We start from the raw sequence: 8,841 nt of genomic DNA on the forward strand, positions 1-8,841 counted from the left end.
AATTTATTTTTGCGGAAATTTAAGTGAGGGAAATGTTAGATGCGGAACAAAATTGCGGTTTGTTAACGTATTTTGGTGTTTACCTGGTAAGTAAGTTTATAGCACTTTTATTGCAATATTAATACGCCCATACGGAGGGATGTCGGGTCAACTCGGCCCAAATATCTTTTCGGCCTGGACCAAATCGGCCTAGTCCCTTTCGGCCTACTTTTGAAAGGAAGCGTGCCATTGGAATGCCGATTGGTAGTACATGTATGTTGTCCACGCATACTTTACGGATTATTTGACCCAGTGTTAAAGTAAACACCGAAAGCACTTTTGATAATTTAAAATTTCAATTGATGCTATTTCAGGTCCGTGGGGTAACAGCCGAGGGTACCACTGCCAGAGCCAGAGGTGTTACGGCTTCTTTCGGTTTTTAACATTTATTTCTACAGGCATTAACAAGAAAGTTGAACGATTGCTTGTTTACAAAGTGAAAATAGAAAATTGCGTGGCTTGAAACTGTGTTTTTTGTTCACAATTTTATACACATGATTATGTCTTAGTTTCCTTACTTTATTTTCAATATATAATCATCCAATTTTATTAAAAACTCATACTTTCAAATGACATTTACATGCATATAAATTAATAAATCTAATAACTTTGTTTAGAGCAATTGTGTAGCGTATTTTCCAACCGTTTAGAAAGACTAATGTACCTGGGTGAGCTAGCATAGTCAAAATGACATTGAGTAAGCGAATAACATAGCATTTTGCAAGGATTCAAGTTTAAAAACATATTTTTCTGTACAAGAACTTGATCCTACAGTTCACTTTCCTTGCTTTATCGTTAACAATTGTATTATATTGTAGCAGATGGATCATTGTCAAACGCAACTCCAAGGTATTTCAAAAACCGAGACATTTCCAAGACCATATAGTATCACCATTGCATTTGATGGAAAAGATTTTAAAATTAGAAAGTTAACGTTTTTATCCAAAAAGAACACATTCAGTTTTACCCAAGCGTAATGAAAGCTTATTGTCTACAAGCCATTTATGACAAATTTCTAGTTGTTTTCCAAGAGTTTCTGCAAAACAATTGGATGCTTATGTACAGCAGTTACCTGCAAAAATCAATTTACATGTTTCATTTATACTAATCCTCATGTCAATGATATAGCATAAAAAACAAAAATGGCCCAAGTATACTACAATTAGGTACACCAGAAAAATATTCATGAACTTAGACGCGGTATTATTGACATCTATACATTGTCGAATTTCGTATAAGTACGAGTTAAACCACCCGACTGATTCCAAGCCCGTAGCTTTCAATTTGTCAAGCAAATTAACATGATTTACTGTATCGAATGCCCTTTGGATGTCTAGCATGATCATGCCTGTATTAAGACATTTAGAGCTTCGTGTTTTGATATAATCATTCAAGTGTATTAGGCAGGTATCAGTTGAGTAGCTTCCTCTAAAAACCACTTTGAAATGCATACAAATGATCATTTTTAAATAAGAAACGACTCTAGTTGGTTATACACTGCTCTTTCACGTTTCTTTGAGACAATGAATTCTTTAGTTAGAGACATCTGATCGGTCGTTCTTCTTCAGCAATCTTATATCATTGGTTTGCAGATATTAACGCAAACAATACTCTGTCCAAAACAAATAATAAAACAGTTGTAAAAATGGCAAATCTATGAGAGTGCAGCTTTAACATTAGTCTCTTTAAGATCACTAGACACAACATTACTTGTTATTGAACTGTTGATGATTAATGTATATGGCTCTTTATAAAGGGTGTAGTATATTTTATAAATCTAGCTGGAATATAATTAAGCGTTCTCGTTTTGTTACATTTAAGGTTGCTGAGTTCTTTGATCACAAAATCTTCACTAACTGTGCGCAATTTGGCAGAATTAGAAGTTTTCTGTTTGTAAAATTCTTGAAAATATCAGAATCTACACACAAAAAATAAGATAGTGAGGATAGTTTATCAACAAGTACAGAGGCTACTGTAGTAAAAATATTGATATAATCTGCAATTTTGTTATTATCAAAACGACTTTCATCATCAATTTTTATATTAACGTTAGAACAAGATTAGTTTTTAATCTGAGACCAAAAGTTCTTTAGGGTTTACTTTCTTCTAATTTATCTTCCAAAAATTGAGACAGCATTTTTTAATCTATTTTTGGACTAAATTTCTGTAAAACAAAATATTTTATAATGAAAAAAAGATGAAAAACAAGCTCTTAATAGGCTCTTAAATGTGCGAGTCCATCCAAGGCTCACTTCTCTGTTTTAGACGAACTTCCTTCACAGTGGCGGTTGAGTTTATAACTGATAAAACATTTCTTTAAACATAAACCATGAATCCTGTACAGAGCTGACAGTTAACATACTAGACCAATCACATTGTCTAAGCTTAAGCTAAGAGTAAAGTAATGTATGCTGTATTTTTTCAATGACCTAAGTAATACACTCTTGTTTTTATTGAAAGTACCGTTTTGAGACATTCTTGTATGGGTAGATGGTCAATAAGACTAACTGGCAATATTCTGATCTAAGAGTTGATGTTACAAACTAAGAAAATCTAAACAGTCATTTTGTTTAAGTTGTCTATACAACGATCAAAATAGGTTTAGTATGAGTATTTATTCAAAGACAGCTTCAACATTGTCCATCTCTAAATCACTTATCTCTCTGAAAGCTAACTGTTCATTGATGCAGAGACACACACTGCCGCCGTGTCAGTTTCTGCCCTTTCTGATTATATTGTATCCCTCAATGCATTCGGAACTCCTCGGCCATTTTTATCGAAAACAACATCGGGTGTATGCCAACAGTTGAAGTAGTTCGAATTTTTTGAATTATATCATTAATTACATGTAGTGTTTTAGAGTTGTATCAGAGTGAAGTGTATTATTGCAAACATAATTAAGATTCCCCAAAAATAAGTCATAACGTTAAACTGTTAAATAAAATTACTACACGATCTTCTTGCAGCGGACTTAAACGTACCATTTTTTTTGAGTATGTAAACCGCCAAAATACATCCTAGGTTGTTTTCGATAAAAATTGCTGAGGAGTTCCGAATGTCCCTCAAGACTGACTTCTGTGTTAGTAACAGATTCATCGAGCCATGTTCCTGGGAATGCCATGGCTGAAAAATCTATATAACGATGCATAATGTTTGATCTCAGATATTTTCGGTAGTAATGATCTGACATTTAAATGTATAAAATGAATCCTTTTGGTTTTAACAGTTTAAAGATCAACACATATCTGTAAACTGGTTAGTGTTGTTTGATTCATAAAGATCTCTATTTTGATACAATTGTTCATTATAATGTTGATGAAGAAGATCGTGTGAAGATTATACATATTTTTATGGCACTGCATTCACCTATTTCTTAAATAATTCCTCATAATCGTGATGTTAGTTAAATAACGAGTCATATTTACTTTGTAGCTCACCTTAGGCGTAGGCTGAGGGTGAGCTATTAGGATCGATGAATGTCCGTCGTCTGTCGTTCGACGTCCGTCCACACTTAGTTTGTTAACACTCTAGTGGTAATTTCTTTGCCAATTGTCACGAAACTTCCCTCAATTTTTGCCTCAATTGTCAGGATGTTTGTCACAGTAATTAATCGGACGTGTTCAAATATGGGTCAGCTGGGGTCTAAAACTAGGTCACGTGACCCAAAAATAGAAAAATCTTGTTTACACTCTAGAGGCTACTTTTTCAGTCCAAATATCCTGGAAATTTGTCAGAAAGGTTGTTTCGTTGATTTCTAGCTCAAGTTCCAATATGGGTCATCTGGGGTAAAAAACTAGGTCACAGAGCGCAAATATGGAAAAACCTTGTTAACAATCTAGAAGTGACATTTTCAACCCAAATATCCTGGAAATATTGTTTCGTTTATTTCTAGCTCAAGTTCGAATATGGGTCATCAGGGGTCAAAAACTAGGCCACAGAGCGCAAATATAGAAAAAAACCTTGTTAACAATCTAGAAGTAACATTTTCAGCCCAATTATCCTGAAAATATTGTTTCGTTTATTTCTAGCTCAAGTTCGAATATGGGTCATCTGGGGTCAAAAACTAGGTCACAGAGCCCAAATATAGAAAAACCTTGTTAACACTCTAGTGGTAACATTTTCGGCCAATATATCCTGGAAAATTGTCAGAAAGGTTGTTTCGATAATTTTTAAGTCAAGTTCGAATATGGGTCATCTGGGTTTTTTTTAATTGTTATTTTATTGTTTTAAAATCATTGAAGGTACCAACTTCAAACTTCATGAACTTATTCACAGTAAATTGTGATTTTTTTATGACGAGTTATATAAATCCAACCTAAATATTGTAAGAGTTATAGCCCTTTAATCTTTTTAAACAAATACATATTTGTCATGTTTGTAAACGCCGGTTTAAAAAAACTGGACATATAATAGTTCCTCCTTTAGTGTATGGAAGGGCACACAGGCACCATCCAGTATGTAGTCCGATCAATTACTTTTGAACCCTTTGTCCAATCATGACCATATTTGGTCAGAATGTGTATGAACGTGTTTGATAATTAGCAAATTGCTGTAGTTACCCGAAGAGTTATTGAGCTTTAATTATGGAAAATACTTAAAATTGCTCTTGTCCTATCAATAACTTTTTAAGCATTTGTCCAATCATCACACAATTTAGCCAAATCCCTGTTATTGCCCTTTATTTATCAACACGTCTATAGCACAAAGTTTTACTCAGGTGGGCGCTATAGGGACATCATTGCCCTCTTGTTATAATTAACCCCGCTGTTAAAGGTGATCTTTAGCTTTGAAATTTCGTTGGCTCTTCTTTCTATTCATCTCTTAAAAGAGCAGGAACCTCTGTGTCGCATTAATGATATATTTCAAATTGTATGGAAGTTGATCCAGGAGTGGTGATATCAGAACAATTTAACCATTTTCTGCAATAATCGCTATAGGAAATTCAAGTTTTCAATGCGAAATTCAAGGAAAGATGCAAACAACTTATTATTATTATATAAATAATTTGTTTTTCTTTTTTTAAATTTGCATCTAAATAAGAATATAATCCAACTTTTGTTGAAATTGATCGTCATTATAAAAAAACAACAACAAATTATTTATTTGCTTTTTTATATAATACATAATTGAATTATATAATATTATACTTACTAAAGGGTATATATAAATAAATATATATCAATTATTGTTGAAATTTAACGCGTATTTCTGGTGTTAGAACACAATAACCACAACAAGCAAAGTATAGAAAATAATAAAAAATATAAAGAAAACGAAATGGCACATAACAACAATATTTCAAAAAGAAGAACTGGCCAGAATACTTTAACGGAAAGGTTGTAAGTAAGTTTGAAGTATTTGATGTTTATACAACAATGTAGGTCTACTCTTAGTACCTTTCGCGCCCTTCTCAAATCGGTGACATTGTGATTAGATCAAATACCCGCTAAATATTAATTTTTATTATGTTTATTTTGAAATGTACATACTTTGAAGATGAAAGAATGCAGTATTTACCAGTTTTTATAGAAACAATATCCAATATCAATAAAAAAATGTTTTCAAAGGTATATGTGTGAGAATGATTGTCAAAAAAAATAAGATAGGCAAATTCATATCGGTTTTATTTTTAAACTTCAAAAGCGCACAATATAGGTTGATGTTATATACGTTTGTGTTCTCACTCTTTGGAAATTGAAACGGGCAGATATCTAAATATTGATAGAAATGCTAGACTTTGTAAATGTTGTAATTTGAGAGTAGTCGAATCCGAATACCATTTTATTTTATGCTGCCCACTTTATCGTAATTTAAGATTAAAATATTGTATAATTGTAGCATTCCCGACTATTCAAAAGTTTATTAAGTTAATGTCGTGTGAAAAATCAAAAACAATTAGAAATGTTTCTAAATATATTCACCATGCTTTGCTAAATAGACAAGAACAACTTCTCTATCTATATGTTCTTTAAAAACATGTACTCCTTATAACTATATATGTAATTGTGTTGTAAAAAATATCATTCGGCAGTCTGTACAATGTTAAATATGTTTAATGGCCAAAGGTATTGTTATATGCCGATTTGTCAATAAACTTTGAAGTTGAAGTTGTTATTTTATTTAAATGCATTGTCATGTTTAACTCATTTGATTTTGATGATAAAAAACAATGATTATTTTTTTAAACCTATGATTTAAGTATAGATCAAAATTAAAAATATAATTTTATTAAGCATTTATAAATGTATTTTTTAAACTATAAATATATGGTTTGCCAATTTATAGACATATTTAATGCTCTCGAATGACCAGACAATAGACGATTTGTGTACGAAATATGGTGTGCCACACAACGCCTTTTATGACTATTTGTTCGGATATAGGACATTTGGACGCGGATATAGGGCATTTGGACGTATCTCAACAGGCTCTGTCAGTGATTGATTATCATTTGAAAACAACTACAACAATTAAAAGACAAGATGTATGGTCCATTTCTATAAAAAAACGTCCAAAACTTCACAGCAGGATCCGCAGATCAGAGATCTGATAAGTCGGCACAAGGCAATTAGATTAAAGGCCTAGTTTAAGGAATGTTTGGCATGACAATTCCCTGCTGTGATACTCAGATCGGAGATATGATAAGACACTTAGATTAATACACAGAGGTATTGTACTATACCCGATTTTTTTAATTATTTTTTTTGTTGTTGGGGGGGGCACTTATAGAAGGATTAAACTAGGTCTTTAGATAGATATATAGATATATTTATTATGATATATTGCGTCCGGCCCAATCATTTGTACAACAAATACTATACGGATTTTGATGGGGATCGCTTATAGAAGGCTTAAACTAAACCTCTAAAGAGAGGGAATTCAAAGGGCCTTTGCACCTTTTCGAGGCCCAATCTTTAACTTTTCAGGCAATCCTTGTCCCTGGCCTTTTAAAAATTCAAGCAATAATGTCTTCTCTTTTGTCGGCAAAATATCATGGGGATAAATCTTTGAAACAAATGTTTCTTTGTCTAATCTGCAAAACCGCACATGGTAAATCAGCTCCCCAACTGATTCCCTCGAACTGGTTTTCGAGGGCTGGATCTTGTTGCGCGCGCATCGTCCTTCATCCCATTGGACGAGGGCGTCATAGATGGAACCTTCGTCAGCATTAAGGTTGTCGGATTTGATAACTATCTCAACACACTCAGGTTTTACATAGGTTTGTGAAGTCCCTGCCTCTTATGACATCTTTTCCATTCAATTGGATGAATTGAAGACGTTGTGTATACTCCTTAGGTCGCTGGTGGTGATGGGCTGTTTCCATTATTGAACATGCATTGTCAATCTTCAAATCCTGCACTAAAGATGAAAAACTCTTATCAAACAAAGACTTTGGTCCATAAATGCTGGAAATCCGAATCATGTTTTTCGTCTCTAAGAAGGATCGCAACTTTAGTTCATTCGTGTAGAGGAATCTGTGTCAATGTAAAAAAAGCTTTTATATGTCAGATGTAACAATACCTAAACGAAACTTATACATTACACGCAATTTATTGATCTTGTCGCAATTTAATTATTTCAATTAACAGTGATTTTTGGTGCAATTTACTGCCTTCTAAAGACCGTTTCCCTAATGAAAATGTGTTCATTTTCCCAAAAAGTTCGTAATATTTTCCCAATTTATTGAATACAGATCCTGTGAATGAATAAAAAAAGTTAAGAATTTATTAAAATAAACAAAATGTTAATAACACTAGCTATATAACAGCATTATTTATGCACGAAAACGTAATATATGTATAATTGCTATTATATTTGTTATTTAAGCATTACTTTGTAATTTTCCCAAAGTCGAGAAAAAAAATCCCAATTGTGAAAGAACATGCGGTAAAAATTATTCCAAAAATATCACTGCAATGTTTACTTTTCCACATGTATCTACATAATGTTCTGTATGTATCATATGCATGCATATTAAGACACAACAATGGGCTTCATCCAAGCTAAATTGGAAGACGAACGTTCAAGAATTGCGTTTAAGTTAAGTTGCAAGATATTCCCTTAACACGAAATATTAAGAATAATTCCAAACAAAATTGGACTTAAAACATTGGTATTTAACTTCAACACATATTCAACGTACGAAGTCTACGATTGAGAATACAGTTAATAGCTTCTCCGAAACAAATTATCTAACAAATTACAAGACTTACTCTAGATATAAAGTAAAGGAATCAGCAGTTTCGTCTGGAATGTTTATTGTTTTTCCACAGATCCTTTCTGTTCTTTTAACATGTCGTCCAATTTGCTACTTCTCGCCATAAGAATATACGCATGCGCACGTATGAAGTCACCTAATTTGCCCACAATGATCTTGACGTCACTTCCCACTTCATACGTCAGCATGTATTTGTTTATGTCTTTCAGTGAGTCCATTTCATCCTGCAATGAGTTTACTGTCTGTGTGATGAATATAAAAATATTAGTAATTAGAAACCAATTTACAGTATAGCACACCGGATAGGCATTTCCGGTGAAATTAGCCATGCTGAAAACTCTTTCTCCCACCTCAGATAAGTAGATCCAAAACATTGACCATGCTAGAACTTTTTTTCTCCCACCTCAGATAAGTAGATCCAAAAATTTAACCATGCTAGAAATTCTTATCTTGCCCACGGGCAAAGATAAAACAAGTACCCGTATGGAACTCCTTTTTAATAGTCGTCACATTGTAATTACCTCCCTTGTTGAAGACTATCGTCTGGAACATTATTGAAACCTTGTCTTGTGGCAATACTTAGA

This window comes from Mya arenaria, chromosome 6, assembly GCF_026914265.1.
Source record: "Mya arenaria isolate MELC-2E11 chromosome 6, ASM2691426v1".
In the NCBI taxonomy this organism is placed as follows: Eukaryota; Metazoa; Mollusca; class Bivalvia; order Myida; family Myidae; genus Mya; species Mya arenaria.